This window comes from Tiliqua scincoides, chromosome 4 (genome assembly GCF_035046505.1).
Source record: "Tiliqua scincoides isolate rTilSci1 chromosome 4, rTilSci1.hap2, whole genome shotgun sequence".
Lineage (NCBI taxonomy): Eukaryota > Metazoa > Chordata > Lepidosauria > Squamata > Scincidae > Tiliqua > Tiliqua scincoides.
In genome coordinates this window covers 222,227,019-222,252,262 of record NC_089824.1, presented here as the reverse complement: position 1 = coordinate 222,252,262, position 25,244 = coordinate 222,227,019, and the positions used below count along the sequence as shown (strand labels likewise).

Below are 25,244 nucleotides of genomic sequence, written 5' to 3'. Positions count from 1 at the left end.
GCTGGAGCAGGCCCACCTCACTAAGAACTTCCAAAGGCCAAACCTTAAATTTTGCTTCCACGTCCCCCCCATCTAATTAGCAGACATTAGAAGCTGGTGTTGAGGACAAGTAGAAAATGAGCTTTTCCTTAAAAACACTGGAACTGTCTGTTGTTGGTGCCACATTTTTAATTTTCAGAAGTGTTTGGAAGTCCCTGGGCCTTTTCCCCTCCCCCACTAAACAGAATGGGAAGTGAGGGAGAAAAAGACCATTGTAATGAATGCTGTGTGCAACCTCACGGCAGAACTGGAACCCAGATCTTTCCCTAGGATACAATCCATCCTGGACCACTTTGGCTCCAGGTGATCTTCCCGACTGACTCCCTCCACAAGAGCTTTTCTTACATCTGAGGAATGACAGGTTAAGCCAACTTCGTTTCTAAAGCCTACATGACGTGGTTTGTGCTCCACTCATTCATTCATTATAGGGATTTCTAACCTGCCTTATCAAAAATATGTCTCAAGATAGGAAACAATAATATAAAGCACAATATAAAAGCCATTCAATTATTTGATTTTATCTGTATGTTGATTTTGTCTGTATGTTGTGAACTTTTTTGTTGAAACGTGGTATATAAATAATCTTAACAATAAAAATAGCAAACAAAATAAAAGGACACAATGAAAGCAGAGGTAATACACAGCAGAGAACCACAAAGTATGAAAACCCAGGCTTGACCATTCCAAGGTGTAACGGGAGTGCCACGAGCAGGGCCTTCTCCGTTCTGGGGCAGGCATTCCAAGATGCTCTTCCCAGGAAGGCCCCCTGGCGCCATCATGAGTGTTTTCCACAGCTCTCAATAACATGGTGCTTGAGAGAAGCCCGAAACAGAGGCTGCTGGCCACCTTTCGGGTAGATTCCCTTTTGAACCTGATCCTTCTTCCATCATTGCTGCTGATGTCATTTTTCCTTTTATTGACTATCTGAAAACTTCTATCCCACTATGAAATTAATGTCCTCAGCCTACCCCCCACCACTCACACTGATGCAGCCACCCCATAGAGGCACACGCTGCATCCTGCAGGCCTTCTTGAAGTAAGGGAACTTTTGTTCCCTTACCTCCTCCAGATAAGCCCTCGGTTGCCCAATGGGTCTACATGGCTCATTGGCTGGTGTAAGTTCAACTGGAGCCAAGGAGGTGTGGCAAGGCAGGGTGGAGGACAAAGGGTACTGGCTCTCCCTTTGCTGCCAATGACATAAGAACAGCCCCACTGGATCAGGCCATAGGCCCATCTAGTCCAGCTTCCTGTACCTCACAGCAGCCCACCAATTGCCCCAGGGAGCACACCAGATAACAAGAGACCTGCATCCTGGTGCCCTCCCTTGCACTGGCATTCTGACATAGCCCATTTCTAAAATCAGGAGGTTGCCCATGCACATCATGGCTTGTAACCCATAATGGATTTTTCCTCCAGAAACTTGTCCAATCCCCTTTTAAAGGCATCCAGGCCAGATGCCGTCACCACATCCTGTGGCAAGGAGTTCCACAGACCAACCACATACTGAGTAAAGAAATATTTTCTTCTGTCTGTTCTAACTCTCCCAACACTCAATATTAGTGGATGTCCCCTGGTTCTGGTGTTATGTGAGAGTGTAAAGAGCATCTCCCTATCCACTCTGTCCAAACCCTACATAATTTTGTATATCTCAATCATGTCCCCCCTCAGGCGTCTCTTTTCTAGGCTGAAGAGGCCCAAACGCCTTAGCCGTTCCTCATAAGGAAGGTGCCCAGCCCCGTAATCCTCTTAGTCGCTCTCTTTTGCACCTTTTCCATTTCCACTATGTCTTTTTTGAGATGACCACCCACTGCCTGCTCCAACATGCCTCCTGGCGGCCCTATTCTCTCTCTTCCCACCCACTGCCCATACCCCATGCCAAAGTACTGGTTCAAGGGAACCAGATGAGCTGTTGCCAGATGGCTGGCACTGCTAGCCGTTTGTGGCAGCAACCTCCAATGTGAGTTCTGGCAGCACAGAAGGGGGGAGAGGATTGGCCAGAAAATGTTACACTGAACCATTATGTCTACCAACACATATGAATTCCTCCATATGAATGTAGGAAGCTCTGTTAACAATCTAGCTCTGTCTTGTTGACACTGACTGGAAGCAGCTACCCAGATTTCTGATGGGAATTTTTATGTCCTTTCTTGGGTTGAATTCAGAATCTCCTACACACAAGGTGTGTGCTTGACCACTGAGCTACAGCCCCCCCTCCCAGCAATGTCAAAGGCCACCTTCCCATGTTCTGATATCATGGCACTGTACACACTCCACGCACCACTGAACACGGCTGACAGGGAGATGGCCACAGAGGGGGTGGGAACGAAATGTGCAACTCTTGTTTTGGCAGAAGCTGAGTATTTTGTGCAAAGTGTAATTTCAACCTGAAGGATGGACCATGAAGTTATGTACTGACTGGTAAAAACAAACCCTGAAAATATGAGGAGTCTTTCTACGGAACACAAGTGTGTAGGTGTGGAAAAGCACACCAAGAACATACATTTCTATAGGCATTTTCAGAATTGTCCTAGAATTGTCCTACAAGTCATAGTAGGTCTGTGCAAGCTCTTGGTTTTAGAGGCAGGCTGCCTCTGATTGCCAGATGCAGGGGAGGGCACTGGGACGCAGGTTGTGTCTGTTGTCTTGTGAGCTCCCTGGGGCATCTGGTGGGCCACTGTGAGATACAGGAAGCTGGACTAGATGGGCCTATGGCCTGATCCAGTGGGGCTCTTCTTTTGTCCTTAAGTGTTTTACCTCTAACTGAATCTACAACTATTTCAGTATTGCAAAAAGCCCCTCCCCATGCTGCAGATCAGGGAGGTTGGGGCTTGCAAAATCCACTTCTCCAGGTGGGACATGCAACACACCTTTTCATCTCGAAGTCTTTTGAAATGGCACGCATTCGCTGTACACATTCCATAAATGTAAAACGTTCCTTTTATAGGCTAAGCCGCTGAGTTTGCTATGCCAGCTGTCAACTCCTTGCCTTTCCCTTGACATCCCAAGGTCACCCCTGCAGGCTTGCTCATTTCCACCAGGCTCTGGAGGGTGTTTTTGTCATGTGTCTGGCCTTTCTTTTATCAGAGCTTCTCACCACCAGAGAGGAAGTAAGTGGCTCCAACAGACAGTTTCTGGGGTCAGCTCCACAGCCAAGTTTTAAATAGACACAAGCTCTGAGTTACAAAGCCTGCACAGCACAGGAGTCAGAGATGCTGCAGGGCCCCATTTGCATCCAAACAGATCCCTTTCCTCATTTCCTTGTCACTAGAATGACAATATTCTGAAGGTTTCAATTGCACACCCAGCCCTGGCTACAAAATCATTATCAGCATACGCAAAGCAATCTCAAACAAACAACTACCCACAAAGAACAGTCTTTGAGGAAACAGCACTCTAATGTATGTTTTCAGTGGGGAGTTGTAGCTGGCACGACCCAGCAGTTTTTCTCACCAAAGGTCAGTGTTGGGATCGTTTTTGTAGGGAAGTATGGAATGCGAGATCTAAAATCCAGCAATTTCCTGTACATTGAAATACAGTACAGGTCTAGTGCTACATGAAGACGCCCTATCCTTCTCTCTGATGCATTCATTTTCTGTCTGCAGGAGTTTGTTTAAAATATTGAAAGCACATTCAATACTGTGATCCTGCACCCACATTTTGAAGTAGTATAAACCACAACGGGTTGCAGCTTGGGACTAACATCCTGAAATTGCTTGCTTGTCATCAGCATCTCAGGATAACAAACATTAAACAAATGAATAACCACCTTTGCATTTGGATGAAGCAAACAAAGTTATCCTGAATAGTTGTTGGCAACCTTCAGTCTCGAAAGACTCTGGTATCGCGCTCTGAATGGTGGTTCTGGAACAGCGTCTAGTGTGGCTGAAAAGGCCGATTCGGGAGTGACAAGCCCTTCCACACTGGGAGCAAGTGCAGTCTGTCCCTGGCCTGTCTCCCTGGCTATGGGCCTTCCTTCTTTGCCTATCCTGAATAACTGTCCTAAATAAATATCCTGCCTTAGTATGTACACAGAAACACAAAGTCATTCCCAGGGCCAGTCTTTTAATGAGCGCTGCTGAGATCAATGGTCCACAGTGACACATTGAAAGGGCCAAACATTGGGGGATCAGCAGACTGACCTTGTGAGATACCTTCTCCACACCCAGTAACAGGGAAGCACTTTTTTGCTTGTCCTTAGCCTGTGCACTGCCTTTTGAAAAGTGAGAAGCCACCATAGCAATAGCAGTTGCTGGAGGCACCACTGAAAAGCACACAGGTAAACTGGGGAAAAAGCCATTGTGGGGGAAGGAAGCCCTGGAGGCCCTTGGTTACAGTCTGCTTTGTGTGCCAAGGAGTAAATGGGGGATGAGAAAAACTGTGTGCTGGGGGGAGCCAAGGGTGGCTGGAGCAACCTGGCCACAGCTGTCAAGACCATTCCACAGAACTGGAATTCAACTAGTGGGCTGCTGTGAGATACAGGAAGCTGGACTAGATGGGCCTTGGGCCTGATCCAGCAGAGCTGTTCTTATGTTCTAAAACTCCCATCAGACACACAACAACCTGGCTCATTATTTCCCTGCATCCTTTGCGTGCCAGAGACAACCACTCTGCTATGGTTCATGTGATCAGGACACCTGGAAGAAGGAACAGGAAAGCCAAACACCTTTGATTGTCACGGTTTCCCTCCCATTTCAGATCACTCCAGTCCAGTGGCTTTAAAAGTTTCTAACTTCATGGAGCCCTTTCCAGATCAACTAGCCAACTAGGGGACCTTCACCCATGGAACCCATGTATGTTGCAGAAAATTCTGGGATGCGCACACATAACTCATGTCGGGAGCTGCCAGGCCTTTTCAGCTTTGAGGTCATCCTGCATGAAATGAGTGCATGTAAGGTGCCGGATTTCTGGGTATATGCCTCAAACTGGGTCTCCCAGTGCCCAGTCTCCAATGCTTTGCCTTTGCTTGATTCCCCCAGTAGCTGCGCGCCAGGTCTGCCTCTGCCTCTCTGACTGGCAATACCGGCTGTTCACCAAGAAAAAGGTGGCCCCCCCCGGGTGCCATGTGCAGTCACTGTTGATGCTGTCTCAGCCTATCTAGCTCAGTACAGTCTGGCAGAGGCTCTCCAAGGCTTCAGAGGGAGAGGGGTCCTTCGCAGCCCTACCTGGAATTACCATCAGGGAGTTGGATCCCTGCTAGCAAAGAGGGACTCTGCACCCACCAATCTATGGGTTCTCCCCAGCCAGAATCATGGTGGCTTAGAACCACAACAGAGATGAAAGATTAAAGCCCCCGAGTGCCACAGTCCAAGTCCAGGCTGCTGCCCCCAGCTTCAACGTCTACACTCATAAAGGACTTGGGGGAACTTAGACCTAATGGTGCCATTTTGGCCCTGAGTTCTTCAATTCCCAGGCTCTATCAGGGGAAAAGAGCAAAAAGACCCATCATATCGTTTCCTTAAAAAGGCATCACCACAGTAACCACAGGGCGAGGAGCAGAGAGAGCAAGCAGGGGAGGCACTTCCTTCCTTCCCCCCTGAAGCAACGTGCTCCAGCCGCCAAGAGGCTGCCCTGGCTGCGGCCCATTCAGAGGACTGACACCCAGTACTGGACACAGGACACCAGGCAGGCAGCTCATGACTGACCCAGGCGGAGAGACAGCACCGGAGCCAGGAGGGGAATGTCCTTTTGCACTGTGGGATTTTGTTAGGAGGGGAGGAACAACTTTTCTTGGGGCGCAAGCAGGTAGCAGGCTTCGTTGTCAGGTTCAATGCAGCTGCATTTCATGGTCCTGCCCCTACACAATGGCTGCAAAAGGGACTTGGAGGGAAGCAGGTCAAATGCTTTCCCCTGGAACCATGAGGGCTAAATTCTAGTCTAAATCTAAATTTAGATGCATTTTTCAACAAGGCTCACCAGGCCATTTGCAGGGCAAAGTGAATGAAAAAATAGAGCCTCCACAGCCTCAGGCAGTGTGCCTCTGAAGGCCAGCTGTCAGAGAGCAAGAGCAGCTGAGAGCTCTGCCTTCCTGCTTTGCTTGGGGGCTTCCCAAAGGCATCTCGGAGCAAGAGAAACTGGGCCAGCCAGGGTGGTGCTGCAGGATCCAGAAGTTCTCACCAGGCTCCAGTCCACTTGGAATCCAAGAGGGGGCAATTTTGGAATCCGGAGAGAATCCAACTTTCTAGGCCTTTGTGGCAAAAAGAAAGCTTGAATGCCACTCAGAAGGAATGTGAAGCAGCTGCTGCTTCGAGGGGCAGATTTAGGGCCCCATCAAGGGTTGCAGAACAGCAGGGAGACACAGCCGTCCCTTCAGACTGCGCAGGTCCTGGGAGGTTCTTCTGCTCAAGCATCACAAAAGTCAAGAGGAGAGGGTGAAACTTCTTCTCTGGCAGAACAGCCTCCCACAGGCAGAGAGATCTGGCCATGGGGAGCCCCAATTAGGCGTCCCCCTCCACTCACAAACTCAAATCGCACACCTATGAAGCTCTTCTTGATGTGCAGATCAGCCTCCAGTGGCACAACAACATTTTGTGTGTATAAAACCCAGATTACATTTTTGTGTTAAGAACACAAAGATCTGAAGCAAATGCCAGAGGAATTATGTCTGCCCAAAACAGAAACTCCAAATTGCCCAACCGAGTGAGCAAAGCCACAGGCGACCAGGAAGTCAGGCTGGGCTGATGCAGCATTGTCAGTGTGGGAAAATTCTTCCCCGGTCCCATATCTTGAGAAATGTAGAGAGATGCTCTTTACACTCTCATATGACACCAGAACCAGGGGACATCCACTAAAATTGAGTGTTGGGAGGGTTAGGACAGACAAAAGAAAATATTTCTTTACTCAGTGTGTGGTCGGTCTGTGGAACTTCTTGCCACAGGATGTGGTGACGGCAGCTGGCCTGGATGCCTTTAAAAGGGGATTGGACAAGTTTCTGGAAGAAAAATCCATTACGGGTTACAAGCCATGATGTGTATGTGCAACCTCCTGGTTTTAGAAATGGGCTATGTCAGAATGCCAGTGCAAGGGAAGGCACCAGGATGCAGGTCTCTTGTTATCTGGTGTGCTCCCTGGGGCATTTGGTGGGCCGCTGTGCGATACAGGAAGCTGGACTAGATGGGCATATGGCCTGATCCAGTGGGGCTGTTCTTATGTTCTTAAGCAAGCCACACCTCCCATCTGTCTCTGTTGCTGCCATACGAGCACACCCTCTCCATAAGACCTTTTCTGCACTTGCATGACACCTGGGCTTGAGCAAGGCACAAACAGGCAGCCCTTCCAGGCCAGAGGCCTTTTAGTGAGCAACATGAAGCTGTCTGGTGGTTACGGGCTGGGGAGGACTCTGTGCATCAATTATAGTGGGGAACTTTACTCTGAATGCAGCCCTCAGAAACCACTGTGCTTCAGGCTGCAACCTGGGTGTGCTGTGGAAATGAACAGAGGCTCTGTCCACACCACCACGGGAACACATGCAGCTGCCTCACATTGTGCAGACCACTGCTTCATCCAGCTCAGCCTGGCTATTGGCTGCTCTGACTGCAGCACACCCAAGGTCTCAGGAAGCTGGCGAGGGGGACCACTTGCGTAAGCCAAATAGCAATGGCCTCTCCACATCTCTGCTCACATTTCTTTGTCAGAGTGTTTTATGTGCTGCATTTTGTGCATGTGTGGCACAGTAATCAGACTGACCCAAGAAGTGCCTCCGATTACTGTGAGCTACACATGCACAAAATGCAACACATAAAACACTCTGACAAAGATTGGACCCTGACTGATGATCCAGGGATGCTGCCTTACACTGTTGGTCCATCCAGATCAGCACATTGAGATCCATTGAGATCAGCACTGCCAGCACAGACTGGCTGTGGCTTTCCAAGATTCCAGGCAGGAATTTTTCTCCGCCCTACCTAGGGATGGTAGCAAGGACTGCACCCAGAACCCGCTGCATGCATGCAGGTGCTCTTCCAGGGAACCAGAGCCCTTCCCCTAAAGATGCTCCCTCCAGTGTTGCAAGAAATGCTGGGGCATCTCCTGACTCCTGTGCCAACTGTGCCCAGTCCAGCAGTGCACAATCTGCAACATGACAAGGGATCTTGGGGGGGGGGGCAATGACAATGATACCACTTGGGGCAGCAACCACCCAGTTTGCACCAAGCAGTCTTCACAGCAGGAGTTGCTGCAGCCCAAAGACACCTGCTTCGCAGCAATCTTCCTTCATTGGTGATATTGCCAACTATTTCTTCTCCCTTGTTCCAGGGAAAGTTTCAAGAGGAACTCCAACTTCCCTGCTCAGCACTTTAACTGATTATATCTACAACTGCAAGGAAGAACAGATAAGGGAAATACCTTGTTGCTGGTAGATCAGTCTTTCTTGGGAGTTCCCAAATCAGCCTTTGGTTCCTCACCTGGTAAAAATAAACAAAAGGAGGTAAAAATAAAGAAGCATTTTTGGCAGCTTGGCTCTCATAAGAACATAAGAAGAGCCCCACTGGATCAGGCCATAGGCCCATCTAGTCCAGCTTCCTGTATCTCACAGCGGCCCACCAAATGCCCAGGGAGCGCACCAGATAACAAGAGACCTGCATCCTGGTGCCCTCCCCTGCATCTGGCATAGCCCATTTCTAAAATCAGGAGGCTGCACATACACATCATGGCTTGTAAGCCGTAATGGATTTTTCCTCCATAAACTTGTCCAATCCCCTTTTAAAGGCATCTAGGCCAGATGCCGTCACCACATCCTGTGGCAAGGAGTTCCACAGACCAACCACATGCTGAGTAAAGAAATATTTTCTTTTGTCTGTTCTAACTCTCCCAACACTCAATTTTAGTGGATGTCCCCTGGTTCTGGTGTTATGTGAGAGAGTAAAGAGCATCTCTCTATCCACTCTGTCCTTCCTGTGCATAATTTTGTATGTCTCAATCCAGGGCTCTCCAGCTCTGCAGGTGGGGCAGTCCCTACACAGCATTTCTGAAATGCATGCATATTTGCTAAAGAAAGGAGTACTGTCTGAGGGCCCAATCCTCTCTCCTTCCAGCACTGATACAGACATGCCAATAAGGTGTGCATTCCATCCTGCTGTGCGGGCAGTCAGGGAGGCCTCCCTGAAGTAAGAGAATGCCTGTTCCCTTATCTTGGGGCTGCATTGTGGCTGCATCAGTGCTGGATAGTTGGATAGGATTGGGCCCTTAGGAAGGAAAACCAAGTCCTTCTTCACACAATCCATAACATATGGAACTGACAGCCCCAGATGACGGGAGGCCACTGACTTTTGGCTTTAAAAGCAGATCAGACAAACCTAAGAACATAAGAACATAAGAACAGCCCCACTGGATCAGGCCATAGGCCCATCTAGTCCAGCTTCCTGTATCTCACAGCGGCCTACCAAATGCCCCAGGGAGCACACCAGATAACAAGAGACCTCATCCTGGTGCTCTCCCCTACATCTGGCATTCTGACTTAACCCATTCCTAAAATCAGGAGGTTGCGCATACACATCATGGCTTGTACCCCATAATGGATTTTTCCTCCAGAAACTCGTCCAATCCCCTTTTAAAGGCATCTAGGCTAGACGCCAGCACCACATCCTGTGGCAAGGAGTTCCACAGACCGACCACACGCTGAGTAAAGAAATATTTTCTTTTATCTGTCCTAACCCGCCCAACACTCAATTTTAGTGGATGTCCCCTGGTTCTGGTATTATGTGAGAGTGTAAAGAGCATCTCCCTATCCACTCTGTCCATCCCCTGCATAATTTTGTATGTCTCAATCATGTCCCCCCTCAAGCGTCTCTTTTCTAGGCTGAAGAGGCCCAAACGCCGTAGCCTTTCCTCATAAGGAAGGTGCCCCAGCCCCGTAATCATCTTAGTCGCTCTCTTTTGCACCTTTTCCATTTCCACTATGTCTTTTTTGAGATGCGGCGACCAGAACTGGACACAATACTCCAGGTGTGGCCTTACCATCGATTTGTACAACGGCATTATAATACTAACCGTTTTGTTCTCAATACCCTTCCTAATGATCCCAAGCATAGAATTGGCCTTCTTCACTGCCGCCGCACATTGGGTCGACACTTTCATCGACCTGTCCACCCCCCCCAAGATCTCTCTCCTGATCTGTCACAGACAGCTCAGAACCCATCAGCCTATATCTAAAGTTTTGATTTTTTGCCCCAATGTGCATGACTTTACACTTACTGACATTGAAGCGCATCTGCCATTTTGCTGCCCATTCTGCCAGTCTGGAGAGATCCTTCTGGAGCTCCTCACAATCACTTCTGGTCTTTACTACTTGGAAAAGTTTGGTGTCGTCTGCAAACTTAGCCACTTCACTGCTCAACCCTGTCTCCAGGTCATTTATGAAGAGGTTGAAAAGCACCGGTCCCAGGACAGATCCTTGGGGCACACCGCTTTTCACCTCTCTCCATTGTGAAAATTGCCCATTGACACCCACTCTCTGCTTCCTGGCCTCCAACCAGTTCTCAATCCACGAGAGGACCTGTCCTCTAATTCCCTGACTGTGGAGTTTTTTCAGTAGCCTTTGGTGAGGGACCGTGTCAAACGCCTTCTGAAAGTCCAGATATATAATGTCCACGGGTTCTCCAGCATCCACATGCCTGTTGACCTTTTCAAAGAATTCTATAAGGTTTGTGAGGCAAGACTTACCCTTACAGAAGCCATGCTGACTCTCCCTCAGCAAGGCCTGTTCGACCTCTGGAGATCTATCAATGGTTATCAGCTACGACTGCTCAAGAGAGCCTCCATGTCTAGTGGCATGGCATTACGCTTCTAAACACCAGTAAGGGGGGGGCGAAGTTAGGGAGACCATTGCTTATATATTCTGTGGTCCACAGCATGTACTGGCCATAAGAAAAAGTCCTGCTGGATCAGTCCAAGGGGGTCCATCCAGTATACCCTGTGAACCACATATATGATAGCAGAAAAACCCAGCTTTAGCAGAGACATGGAACTGCTGCTGCTCCATCTCTTTTTGACTTGTCAGGCCCAATATAAGCAACATGTGATGCAAATAAAACCAGTTTAACTTGAAGACTGCCTCCAGTATAACCAGAGTTAGGCAAAACATAAATCAGCCTTTGCGCTATTCTTTCTCCTCTTCAGAGGGTTACACACAAGGACTCATCTGGACAAGCGAGCATTCTTTGGAAAAGTCTTTTAAGGCATCAAGCATAGCAAAACACACAGTATAAACCACAGACATTTGCACCTTCGAACCTGTTCCAGAACTGCCCCCCCCCCGGCATTTGGAGCATTGTCTCCATCCTTCGTGTAGCACTTCAGAACATTCAAGGCATTTCACATACACTGTGGCCACAACCCACCCAAGAACTCTGTAGAAGCTGTGCAGATGAGGGGACCAAGGCCAAGCTGCAGCCTGGCACTGCCCAACACATGCCAAATCCAAACCTGTGCATACGAACATAAGAAGAGCCCTGCTGGATCAGGCCAAAGGCCCATCTAGTCCAGCTTCCTGAGTCTCACAGTGGCCCACCAAATGCTGCAGGGAGCACATAAGACAACAGGCACAACCTGCGTCCCATAAGAACATAAGAACATAAGAACAGCCCCACTGGATCAGGCCATAGGCCCATCTAGTCCAGCTTCCTGTATCTCACAGCGGCCCACCAAATGCCCCAGGGAGCACACCAGATAACAAGAGACCTCGTCCTGGTGCTCTCCCCTACATCTGGCATTCTGACTTAACCCATTCCTAAAATCAGGAGGTTGCACATACACATCATGGCTTGTACCCCATAATGGATTTTTCCTCCAGAAACTCGTCCAATCCCCTTTTAAAGGCGTCTAGGCTAGACGCCAGCACCACATCCTGTGGCAAGGAGTTCCACAGACTGACCACACGCTGAGTAAAGAAATATTTTCTTTTGTCTGTCCTAACCCGCCCAACACTCAATTTTAGTGGATGTCCCCTGGTTCTGGTATTATGTGAGAGTGTAAAGAGCATCTCCCTATCTACTCTGTCCATCCCCTGCATAATTTTGTATGTCTCAATCATGTCCCCCCTCAAGCGTCTCTTTTCTAGGCTGAAGAGGCCCAAACGCCGTAGCCTTTCCTCATAAGGAAGGTGCCCCAGCCCCGTAATCAGCTTAGTCGCTCTCTTTTGCACCTTTTCCATTTCCACTATGTCTTTTTTGAGATGCGGCGACCAGAACTGGACACAATACTCCAGGTGTGGCCTTACCATCGATTTGTACAACGGCATTATAATATTAGCCGTTTTGTTCTCAATACCCTTCCTAATGATCCCAAGCATAGAATTGGCCTTCTTCACTGCCGCCGCACATTGGGTCGACACTTTCATCGACCTGTCCACCACCACCCCAAGATCTCTCTCCTGATCTGTCACAGACAGCTCAGAACCCATCAGCCTATATCTAAAGTTTTGATTTTTTGCCCCAATGTGCATGACTTTACACTTACTGACATTGAAGCGCATCTGCCATTTTGCTGCCCATTCTGCCAGTCTGGAGAGATCCTTCTGGAGCTCCTCACAATCACTTCTGGTCTTTACCACTCGGAAAAGTTTGGTGTCGTCTGCAAACTTAGCCACTTCACTGCTCAACCCTGTCTCCAGGTCATTTATGAAGAGGTTGAAAAGCACCGGTCCCAGGACAGATCCTTGGGGCACACCGCTTTTCACCTCTCTCCATTGTGAAAATTGCCCATTGACACCCACTCTCTGCTTCCTGGCCTCCAACCAGTTCTCAATCCACGAGAGGACCTGTCCTCTAATTCCCTGACTGTGGAGTTTTTTCAGTAGCCTTTGGTGAGGGACCGTGTCAAATGCCTTCTGAAAGTCCAGATATATAATGTCCACGGGTTCTCCCGCATCCACATGCCTGTTGACCTTTTCAAAGAATTCTATAAGGTTTGTGAGGCAAGACTTACCCTTACAGAAGCCATGCTGACTCTCCCTCAGCAAGGCCTGTTCATCTATGTGTTTTGAGATCCTATCTTTGATGAGGCATTCCACCATCTTACCCGGTATGGATGTTAGGCTGACCGGCCTATAGTTTCCCGGGTCCCCCCTCTTTCCCTTTTTAAAAATAGGCGTGACATTTGCTATCCTCCAATCTTCTGGTACCGTGGCCGTTTTGAGGGACAAGTTGCATACCTTAGTCAAGAGATCTGCAACTTCATTCTTCAATTCCTTAATAACCCTTGGGTGTATGCCATCAGGGCCCGGTGACTTATTGATCTTTAATTTATCAATGAGGTCTGAAACATCTTCTCTTTTAACCTCTATCTGACTTAACTCCTCGGTTAGGAGGGGCCGTTCGGGCAGCGGTATCTGCCCGAGGTCTTCTTCCGTGAAGACAGATGCAAAGAACTCATTTAATTTCTCTGCCATCTCTAAGTCTCCTTTTATCTCCCCTTTCCCTCCCTCACCATCCAGAGGGCCAACCGCTTCTCTGGCGGGTTTCCTGCTTCTAACATATTTGAAGAAGCTTTTATTATTCCCCTTAATGTTGCTGGCCATGCGTTCCTCATAGTCTCGCTTGGCCTCCCCTATCACCTTCTTACATTTCTTTTGCCACAGTTTATGTTCCTTTTTATTCTCTTCATCAGGGCAAGACTTCCATTTACGGAAGGAAGCTTCCTTGCCCTTCACAGCCTCTCTGACTTGGCTGGTTAGCCATGCGGGCACTCTCCTGGATTTAGTGGAACCCTTCTTTCTTTGCGGTATACACCTCTGCTGGGCCTCTATTACTGTTGTTTTAAGCAGCCTCCATGCACTCTGGAGAGACTGGACTCTTTTTACCCTCCCTTTCAACCTCCTTCTAACCAGCCTCCTCATTTGAGGGAAGTCCGCCCGTCGGAAGTCAAGGGTTTTTGTTAGAGATTTGCCTGGTATTCTTCCCCCAACGTGCACGTCAAAACGGATCGCAGCATGATCACTGTTCCCCAATGGCTCAGTAACGTTTACATCTCTAACCAGGTCCTGCGTACCGCACAAAATTAAATCCAGAGTCACCTGTCCTCTGGTGGGCTCCTTGACTAGCTGATCTAAGCCACAGTCATTTAGCACGTCAAGAAATCCGGTTTCCTTATCGTGACCAGAACACAAATTGACCCAGTCAATATGAGGATAATTGAAGTCCCCCATGATTACAACCCTGTCCTTCCTTGTCACCTCCCTGATCTGTTTCCTCATTTCAAGGTCCCGGTGCCCTCCGCTGCATCTGGCAATCAGGGGCAGCCTACCTCTCAAACCAAGAGCTTGCACGGACCTACCATGACTTGTAACAACTTGTAACATGACTTGTGATGAACCTTTCCTCCAGAAATTTGTCCAATCCCCTCATAAATGCAACTGGGCAAGATGCCATCACTACTTCCTGTGGCAAGGCGTTCCACAGACCAACCACATGCTGAGTAAAGAAATATTTCCTTTTGTCTGTCTCAGCTCTCCCAACACTCAATTTTAGAGAATGTTCCCTGGTTCTGGTGTTATGTGAGAGGGAAAAGAGCATCTCTCTAGGGATCCACTCTTTCCACAGGCCTGCAAGCTGTGATGGATTTTTCCTCCAGAAATGTGTCCAAATTCCCTTTTAAAGGCATCCACGCCAACATCACATCCTGTGGCAAGGAGTTCCACAGATCAATTACATGTTCCAGCAACTTAGTCCAAGTATAGAAAATAAAGACACGCGTCCCCCCATTTGCCCTGGGGGGGGCGCAAGAGAGGCAGACCCATTTGGCTGCCGGTGGCCCCGAATAAGGACGAGGGCAGCAGCCGCAGTGGCGTCCTCGAAGGCAGACCTGAACCTGCAGCACGCCCCCCTTCCTCCGGCTGGATGATCCCGGAATAGCCCCTACCCACCCCCTCCATGGGGCACGTGCAGGGAAGGGCAGGGGGCAGACGCCGCGCTTCCCCGACAGCCGCACAAGAGCCCCCCCAGCACGTCCTGGGGGCAGATTCTCCCGGTGTCTCTCCATTCTGTGCCTGGTCCAGGCAGTGGCGTAACGGGGGGGGCAAAGCTCTAAGCCTTGCAGGGAGCCCCCCCGCGGCGTGCAGGGGGTCCCTCCCTTTCGGAGCGTACGCCTCTGTTTTGCCCCCCCGGAAGGGTTCCGAAAGGGGGGGAGGCTCCCTGCTCTGCCCCCCTCCAGCCACGCCACTGCCTGGACCAGGCGAGACTCCCGGGGGGTGATCCGCCTCCTTCCCCAGCACAGAGCGAACCTGCGGGCTGGCGAGCCTGGTGCGAGGCGCCCGGACGCGCGTCCTTCTCTCTCGGCGCCGGGCTGGGCGCGCCTGCGGGCGGAGGGCTCTGCCCCGAGGAGCTGCAGCTGCCGCGGATCTGCCCTCTGAGCCCAGCAGCGGCCGCCTGGATGGGGAAGTCCGCGGGAGGCCGGCCGGCTAGCCGGCCGGCCGCGCCTCCTTCCCGCAAGGCTCGCCCCACCTCGGCGGAGCGGAGGCGCAGGAGGGGCCAAGCCGGTCGTCCTCGAGCAGCGCGGCTGCAAGGAGACCTGCAGGGGAAGCCCCCCGGAGCGCGCGAGGGGCTCTCGCAGGCCGGTTCCTCCCCCGCCCTGCTGCTGCTGCTGTCGCGGGCCACTCACTTCGCTTCCAAAGAGCCCCGCCGGATCAGGCCAGAGGCCCACCAAGTCCCCTTCCTGCATCTCACAGCGGCCCACCAGATGCCATCCTGGTGCCCTCCCCGGCATCTGGCAGTCTGAGGCAGCCCGCTTCTGAAACCAGGAGGTTGCACAGACCCATGACTGCTTGGAACCCAGGATGGACTTTTCCTCCAGAAACCTGTCCCGTCCCCTTTGAAAGGCATCCAGGCCAGGTGCCATCACCACATCCTGTGGCAAGGAGTTCCACAGGCTAATTACCAGTTGTGATGCAAGCAGCTGCACAGGCAAGTCAAATGGAATTCACAATGCAGCCTGCTTGGGCTGAAAGTCTCCCTTGGCAGACTCTCAGGAAGATGGCCCAGTAAACCAGGAGGGACCTTTGGCTCAATCCAGCAGGGCTTCTCTGATGTTGTTGAGAAGATGAGATGTTCTCTGGGGATGGATGCATCAGTGCAGTGCAAACACCCATGGATTGTTCATGTTCTGGAAGAGAAAACTGTCCTGTTCTTTGGAACCCAGTTTGCTCTTCCAGGCCTTTTGGGATGGAGGGTCTCTCACTCCTAGGCAGTGGAAGGTCTCTCTCTGCAAAAGGGAGGGTTCCGCCTGCCCTGTGTGTAGCCCTTGCCCAGCTTGTCCTGGCATGTCCAACTGGGAGGGCAAGGAGGTGGAACTGGTGGTGCAGCACATTTGTGCAGTGCAAATAACCTTGCAGTCTCTGGGGAGGACAAAACAGGAAATGCCCCTGCACTCCCTCCCCCCATCGCAAAAGAGCATGACAGTTGTGGCATCTTCCTCACCACCCTGTCCCAGCCTGTCATTGGCTAGAAGGGAAAGGAGTGCTGCTGGCTGGCTTCTCTTTTGACCATTAGAAGGGTGGAATGCAGAAGGCCACAGAGGAGAGGCTGGTCTCAGCCTCCAGCTGCTGCTCTTTCCCCAGAGCAGCTCCAGGGGAGGGGGGCTTCCAGGATGGGTGGCTGTCCTGCTGGAGGCCATTCACAAGGTTTACTTCCTCAGGGCTGGTACAGAGGCCTCCTGGGACCACAGGGAAACAGCCTCCCACTCATCAAGCACCAGCAACCTCAAACCTTGCTGGAGATGGAAAAAATGAAAAAGAGGGCAACCAAAATGATTCCTGGGCTGGGGCACCTTCCCTGTGAGGAAAGGCTACAGCGTTTGGGCCTCTTCAGCCTAGAAAAGAGGCGCCTGAGGGGGGACATGATTGAGACATACAAAATCATGCAGGGGATGGACAGAGTGGATAGAGAGACGCTCTTTTCCCTCTTGCATAACTCCAGAACCAGGGGAGATCCACGAAAGTTGAGTGTTGAAAGAGTTAGGACAGGGAGAAGAAAATATTTATTTAGCCAGCATGTAATTAGTTTGTGGAACTCTTTGCCACTAGAAGTAGTGATGGCATCTTGCCTGGATGCCTTTAAGAGGGAATTGGACAATTTTCTGGAGGAGAAGTTCATTACGGGTTACAAGTCATGGTAGGTCTGTGCAAGCTCTTGGTTTTAGAGGCAGGCTGCCTCTGATTGCCAGATGCAGGGGAGGGCACCAGGACGCAGGTTGTGCCTATTATCTTGTGTGCTCCCTGGGGCATTTGCAGGGTCACTGTGAGATACAGGAAGTTGGACTAGATGGGCCTTTGGCCTGATCCATCTGGGCTCTTATGTTCTTATGAAATGAGACAGGCTGCCTCCCCTTCCCTGCCTCACCAGGGCTGCTGGCACAAAGAGGGAAGAGTAAGCCCTTCTAGCTGGGATGTTCACACTGCGGCCCATGAAGCGACACCCCAAGGGCAGTCTGGCACCACTAGCCAACCTCCAAACTCACAGGCTCAGTCAGAGCAGTTGCTGAGAACAGTAGCATAGCTAGAGGGGGTGCAAAACACTAAGGCTGTAATCCTAACCACACTTTCCTGAGAGTAAGCCCCATTGAACAAAATAGGACTTACTTCTGAGTAGACCTGGTTAGGATTGTGCCCTAAGTTTGGCCGGCGCCTGAACGCTACATGCAAGGGACCTCTCCCCCTCCCCTTTGGAGCCAGGTGTTCACCTCTATTTTGCCTCCACAGCCTGGAATGGCTTCAAAGGGGAGAGGGAGGGGCCCCTTGCATTGCATGTTCAGGTGCCTGCAAAACTTAATGCTTTACACCCCTCTAGCTATGCTACTGGCTGAGAAGACCCCAGAGTGACCCACCAGCGTGACACACAGTTTAGGAAATGTGGCATGACGTGGCCAATGACACATGGGGACCTCCCTATACTGAACACTATCTCCCAATCTTGTCTGATCTCGGAAGCTAAGCAGGGTCAGGCCTGGTTAGTACTTGGATGGGAGACCGCTTGGGAATAGCGGGTGCTGTAGGCTTATACCACGATCTCGGAAGCTAAGCAGGGTCAGGCCTGGTTAGTACTTGGATGGGAGACCGCCTGGGAATACCGGGTGCTGTAGGCTTATACCACGATCTCGGAAGCTAAGCAGGGACAGGCCTGGTTAGTACTTGGATGGGAGACCGCCTGGGAATACTGGGTGCTGTAGGCTTATACCATGATCTGGGAAGCTAAGCAGGGTGAGGCCTGGTTAGTATTTGGATGGGAGACCGCCTGGGAATACCGGGTGCTGTAGGCTTATACCATGATCTGGGAAGCTAAGCAGGGTCAGGCCTGGTTAGTATTTGGATGGGAGACCGCCTGGGAATACCGGGTGCTGTAGGCTTATACCATGATCTCGGAAGCTAAGCAGGGTCAGGCCTGGTTAGTACTTGGATGGGAGACCGCCTGGGAATACCGGGTGCTGTAGGCTTATACCACGATCTCGGAAGCTAAGCAGGGTCAGGCCTGGTTAGTACTTGGATGGGAGACCGCCTGGGAATACCGGGTGCTGTAGGCTTATACCATGATCTGGGAAGCTAAGCAGGGTCAGGCCTGGTTAGTACTTGGATGGGAGACCGCCTGGGAATACCGGGTGCTGTAGGCTTATACCATAGTCTTTCGAGACTGAAGGTTGCCAACCATTTACATGCTGCACATGCATGACTGGAAAGTGACTTCTGTGTCATCCACCATTTTACCTTGCAGCATCCAGGCCTCAGCAGGCCCAAACCCAGTAGGTATTGGATCGTGACCCACTGTGTGAGAACCGCTGGTATAGACACTGGCAGTTCTTCTGGCCTCCTGAGCCACACTTTGCTTAGCAGAGCTTGATGTCCAGTAAAAGCAAATTAGAACTTGTGAGCCCAATGTCTGCCCGCCCCTGCCTTGACACACATGTGTATCAGCCAACCACCCTTTTTAGTCCATGCTGCCTAGGAACATGATTGCTCCCATAAACCATATGGCAGAGCTCAAAGGAAGCCCTTAGCCTGAAAGGAAACCCCCTTCCCCGCCTACGTATTTTAATAGGAAACATTCTTTGAATTTCTGACTGTGCAGATATTTGTCTGATCTTGGATCTTCTGCGTCAACACTTGTTGTCCAAAGATCTTGTAGTCAGTGTTTGAAAGCATCTGACATCTGGCACACCACAACAGCCTGACTTGACCTACTTGATATGTCACCGCAGCAGTAAAACACTCCCAATAGACATGCTATTGTGGACAGCGATTGCCAGTATCAGGCTGCAATCCTAACCCACTTTTCAGCACTGACTTAGGGGAATGCAGCTGCAAGGTAAGGGAACAAACATTCCCTGACTTTGAGGAGGGGTCCGTGAGTGCCACCCAACTGCGGAATGCAGCACATGTCCCACTGACACAGTTATGCCAGTGCTGGAAAGTGGGCTTAGTCATGCATTGGTGGGTGTGAACAGCTCTCCACTACTGATAATCAGTATTTGATTATCAGCTGGCACTAGAATTCAGTGAATATCGAACACAATTAGCTTTATTTTTCAAAATAGGTAAATTTAGGTCCTTCACTCTTAATCTGGAAAATGCTGAAATTAAATGTTGAAGTTTTAAACCAAGTGTCTGAAAATGTTGCTGATTGTTAAACTTTTGCAAAAAGTTGTTTCTGCCCTGCATTGGCTCGGTCATGTTGTGAGAATGGATGATGGCCGGATCCCAAAGGATCTCCTCTTTGGAGAACTCGTGCAGGGAAAGCGCCCTACAGGTAGACCACAGCTGCGATACAAGGACATCTGCAAGAGGGATCTGAAGGCCTTAGGAGTGGACCTCAACAGGTGGGAAACCCTGGCCTCTGAGCGGCCCGCTTGGAGGCAGGCTGTGCAACATGGCCTTTCCCAGTTTGAAGAGACACTTGGCCAACTGTCTGAGGCTAAGAGGCAAAGAAGGAAGGCCCACAGCCAGGGAGACAGACCAGGGACAGACTGCACTTGCTCCCGGTGTGGAAGGGATTGTCACTCCCAAATTGGCCTTTTCAGCCACACTAGACGCTGTTCCAGAACCACCTTTCAGAGTGCGATACCAGAGTCTTTCGAGACTGAAGGTTGCCAACTGCACTGCCCTGCCAGATGCCAAAGCAGCCTTCATCTCCTTGCTGTTTCAAGGAAAACCTATTTGTCATGCCCCAATGCCCCATTTCACAGTTGCAGGGGGTGGTGTGTGTGTGTGTTGGGACGGGGCTGCTAGTGATACAACAGGTAGCACAAGGGCAGTGTTGAGGGTCTTGTGTCAGGCTGTTAGGAAGAGGTGCTCCAGTTTTGAGGATGAGAGGGCCAACATGGGAATTTCAAGCAGGCGCAAACGGGCATGCTACCGGGCAATGGCATGGCTGGAGGGGGTGGCTTAGTAAGTACCGGACAGGAGGTCTGGTCTAGAGGGTGGAGCCTCCGTCTGCCTGAAGATAACATCCACAAGGTCGCCAGTTTGAGGCCACCGGCACCGTGCGACCTAGAAGCAGCTGACAAGCTGAGCCGAGCTATTCCATCTGCTCTGAGCGTGGGAGGATGGAGGCCAGAATGTGAAGCCAGATTGGAATGAAACACCTTGAATGTAGTGGTTCTTGAAAGAAAGAACCTTCTTTCAATTGTAAAAATCCCTATTTAATAGGGATTTAGATAAAGCCTGCCTATGTAAACCGCCTTGAATAAAGTCTTGAATAAAGACCAAGAAAGGCGGTATATAAATACCTGTTGTTGTTATTATTATTATTACCGCAGGTACCGCAACATGCCATGTAAGCAGTCCCTCCCACTCACCATTGGAGCCATTCTGGGCAACGATAGCAGTGCACAGGTGGGCCTACACGTTGCCATCTGAAATCGCTTCAGCGGTGAGTGGGAGGGGCTACTTACCCAGTGCATTGTGGTCCCTGCAGTACTTACCATACCACCTCCCCGGTAGCAATTCCACTGCCACTGGGTCTGCTAGTTGCACCCCTGGAAATGTCAATGGGGAATTTTTTCCAGTCTGTTAATTAATAAAGAGTAATAGACTGGTACGAGGTAGAAGAGAGCCACGTTTTCAAGCTTAGGCTGCAATACTCTTACCTTGGAGCAAGTCCTGCGGGACTCGGTTGGTCCTGCTTTTCAGTAAACATGCATAAGATTCTGCTGTCAGTTTGTGAAGTAAGAAATGAGAAAGAAAAAAAGGACAAGCCCACAGGCTTTAGAAAGCAGGAGGATTTGTTCTTCCTCAAAGATGAACCTGGCCACTGACATTTGATACTTCCTTCTTGTGCTATGAAACTGCCTGCCCTCTCCTTGGGTCAGCACGCAGCATACGATCCACACTCTTTGAGCCCTCTGTGTTGCAGAGCAACAGCTGACCCTCCTGCAGATCTGTCAAGACAGACGATTCGCGTTTGTTGAGTCGCTCAGGGTTTATATCCCACCTTTTGGCAAACAATTCAAGGGGCTGACAGTATAGTATCCACAAGAACAAAACAACATAAGAAAAGCAACACCAAAGTTGCCATCATAAAAGCTTGGTCAGCAGCAGAATCCAGAAGCGTCCGCATAAAAGAGAAGAATGGACATCCATCAAGTGGTTTCGGATTCCATTCAGAGAGCCTGAGAGAATGGAAGGGACTTTGCTTTAAAAACAGGCATGAAGGCACCAGGAGGACTTGACTGAAGCAGAGAACATAAGAACATAAGAACAGCCCCGCTGGATCAGGCCATAGGCCCATCTAGTCCAGCTTCCTGTATCTCACAGCGGCCCACCAAATGCCCCAGGGAGCACACCAGATAACAAGAGACCTGCACCCTGGTGCCCTCCCTTGCATTGGCATTCTGACATAGCCCATTTCTAAAATCAGGAGGTTGCACATACACATCATGACTTGTAACCCGTAATGGATTTTTCCTCCAGAAACATGTCCAATCCCCTTTTAAAGGCGTCCAGGCCAGACACCATCACTACATCCTGTGGCAAGGAGTTCCACAGACCAACCACACTCTGAATAAAGAAATATTTTCTTTTGAACCTTTCTTTTGAAGAGTAGACCTGGGAAGGTGGATTGAGGCTGGGAAGGGGGATAGGATAGAAGCGGCACCACTGCCAGCAATCCCACCACCATCCCAGTCTCCATCAACCTTCTCCCTGCCCCTGACTCCTCCCCATTTTCCCCCTTCCTTGCCTCACTCCACCCTGCACTTCCACCTGTCCACCCCCTCCCCATTCTGACTTACCTGCACTGGAACTCATCAGGAGGTGGCTGGTGCACAAACCTGGCCACTTGCAGCTTACATAAGAACATAAGAACAGCCCCACTGGATCAGGCCATAGGCCCATCTAGTCCAGCTTCCTGTATCTCACAGCGGCCCACCAAATGCCCCAGGGAGCACACCAGACAACAAGAGACCTGCAAGGCCTCCTGGGAATTGTAGTTAAGAACATCAGAACAGCCCCACTGGATCAGGCCATAGGCCCATCTAGCCCAGCTTCCTGTATCTCACAGCGGCCCACCAAATGCCCCAGGGAGCACACCAGATAACAAGAGACCTGCAAGGCCTCCTGGGAATTGTAGTTAAGAACATCAGAACAGCCCCACTGGATCAAGCCATAGGCCCATCTAGTCCAGCTTCCTGTATCTCACAGCGGCCCACCAAATGCCCCAGGGAGCACACCAGGTAACAAGAGACCTCATCCTGGTGCCCTCCCTTGCATCTGGCATTCTGACATAACCCATTTCTAAAATCAGGCTGTGGCACCCAAGCCGTGCTGTGTGGCATGTCGCATTTTGTGCAGCCGTTAACGAGCTTATGCTGCCAAAACATTCCAGCAGCGTAAAGCCCTGTTAGGGTCGGGCCATTAGTGTCTTAAATGAGAAGCATATTTTTAATTTGTATGCCCTGCTTCTCTCTAGCGCATGACACCCAAACATCATGCAAAATTTAACACCAACAATCAATTAACAATGTAACAAAACAATAAAAGAATAGTATTGCAGGGAAATAGAAAATTCACTTCAAAATATTCCCAGAAACAGACGTTCATACGCAGAGTGCAGAACTCATCTAAACAGCAGCAGGAAAAGGGGAACACCACGATAAAATGCAGAAGGTGCCAGCCTGAGAAAATCCCTGGTAGAAGCCTTAAAATAACATCACACATTCCAACAGAGGCATTTTCAGCAGCTAATCAGACATGAACAGGCCTCTACTCAGATCAGCAACATTCCCATCCCCATCCCTGCCAGTTCTCACCAAGGGGCTTTCTTTATCCCTTCCCTCCTCACCCCAAGAGAGTTCCTCAGACTGACCCACTTCCCCCTCCAGGGTTGATACCACAGGGCTTGCTGCCCTCTCAGAAACAGATTATCACCCTCTTGGGGAAACCCCTCCCACCAGTTAGCTCCTCCCTTATTCTTCCATGGCATTGGGGGCAACACTGGGAAGTACTGGGCAGTACTGGACATGTTGTCCAAATCTCTCTCCCAAGCCACCTGCTGTTCCGGTCATCGACGCTCTCCTTTTCCTGCTGCTGTTTAGATGAGTTCTGCACTCTGTGTATGAATGTCTGTGTCCTACCCTGCACATGCCTGATCTTGGAAGCTAAGCAGGGTCAGGCCTGGTTAGTGCTTGGATGGGAGACCGCCTGGGAATACGGGGTGTTGTCTTTCGAGACTGAAGGTTGCCAACCTGTGTGTGTTAGATGAGTCTGGAGACCCTGGGCATCTCCTGAGCCTTCTCCAAGAGCTCCCCCAAGGGTGAAGGGCACTTCAGCACTGATCCTGGGCAGGTACTTTGAGCCTTCCTAAATGGAGTCCGCCTGAGCCCTGCCCTCCCAGGCCAGGTGGACTGATCCAGACAGAGGAAAGTTTTTCCCAAAGAAAGATATGGAGGGAAAGAGAGAGGGGCACCTGGCAGATGTCCTGAGAGTGAGCTCAAGGCAAGAGAGAGCGGGGAGACCCACTTAGGAGGGAGGGCAGAAGAACGCTTGGCTCAAGAGCAGCTGGCTGGAGCACAAGTCACAGAATCCAGCATTTTTTGGTCAGGAATGCCAGCGTCATATCTGTGGCCCTGCCTGTGACAAATGATGCTTGACTTTTTTTTACTGAAACTCGTTTTGTGGTTGAAACATTGCGACAGTGCAAGGGAGGTCCCTGGCTGAGTTGATAAGATTTATGCTTCATGTCACCACCCTCCTGTCCTTCCTTGCATCACAAAGAGTTTTCTTGTTTATGGAGCACCATCGCCTGCACTCTCCTTAAAGAGTGGCAGAATCTGCGAGAGGGCCTTCTGCCCCAAGGGATTTGCAATCTAAATGCAGACAGTGAACTGTGGAGGGTGACAGAAGAGGAACAAGATGATTGGCAAGGATGACAAGCAGCAGCGTTGCCGGGGGCTGCTGCTTCCAGGGCAGCAATGTCATGACATCACATGACATTGTGACATCGTGTGACATCATGATGTTGCTTCTGGGTTCTCCTGGAGAAGGCAGCACAAAATCGCCACAGCCACCCCTGCGAGTGTGCATGCGCTCCACTGTCCTGACTCAGGAAGCATGTGTGACTGGAGCATGTGCACACGCACACTTTATGGCACCCCCTTTCGGCCAGGCACCCAGGTGGGCTGACCCCCCTCTTGCTATGCCACTGGTAGCAAGGGATAAGTGCAAGGAAGGAAATGCAGTTCCACATATTTTGGCAAGTAGAAGAGAAGGACTAAGGCTGCAGTCCAGTGAACGTGTGCTAAGCCCATTTGACACAGTGGGGCTGCATCCAAGGACACATGCTCAGGATTCGGCCGCGTGGGGGTTCAGCCATAGACTTCTGAGAGGGGCTTCAAAGGTAGGTGGGGTGTTCCATAAGCATGTGAAGTTGCCTTACACTTTTTCAGGCCAAGCAGGCACTCAGCCACTGACTTGCAGCCTCTTCCCCAACTGCTGTGGTGGAGTGCCAAGCTGAAGGGCAGTGTGAGGAAGGCGTGGCCCAGGAGAGCCACACACCAGTGCCAGGCTGAAGATGGACTGCACTGTGTTGCTTTACTGCACCAGCGGCTATTGTTCTGGCTTTTTGGCTGTGCGGGTACAACCAGTGGTGACATTGCACTGCTGCCAAGGTCCTTGCACCCAGTCCCGCATGCTATTTTTCCTGCAGGCCATAGGAGGGGGGAAGCAATAGCCATACAGTAAATGTATACCCCACTTCTTCAGAAATGTTTTGAGGCGACTTCCTCAAAGATATAAC

At 50.4% G+C, this 25,244-nt stretch overlaps 1 protein-coding gene across 2 annotated transcripts in view; it reads right to left on the bottom strand.

Moving 5' to 3' along the window:
• The window catches only part of HCK (HCK proto-oncogene, Src family tyrosine kinase), a 33,096-nt gene extending 17,670 nt beyond the window's left edge, over positions 1-15,426 (bottom strand). The window contains exons 1-2 of one of the 2 annotated variants that reach the window (XM_066626675.1): positions 15,251-15,426; positions 8,380-8,438 (exon numbers count right to left, since the gene is read on the bottom strand). The gene's annotated coding sequence lies outside the window, so the exon portion shown is untranslated. Of the gene's footprint in view, positions 1-6,876; positions 6,935-8,379; positions 8,439-15,250 lie in introns of those variants that run through there. The other variant, XM_066626676.1, reaches the window with a different exon arrangement.
• Positions 15,427-25,244: the final 9,818 nt, after the last annotated feature.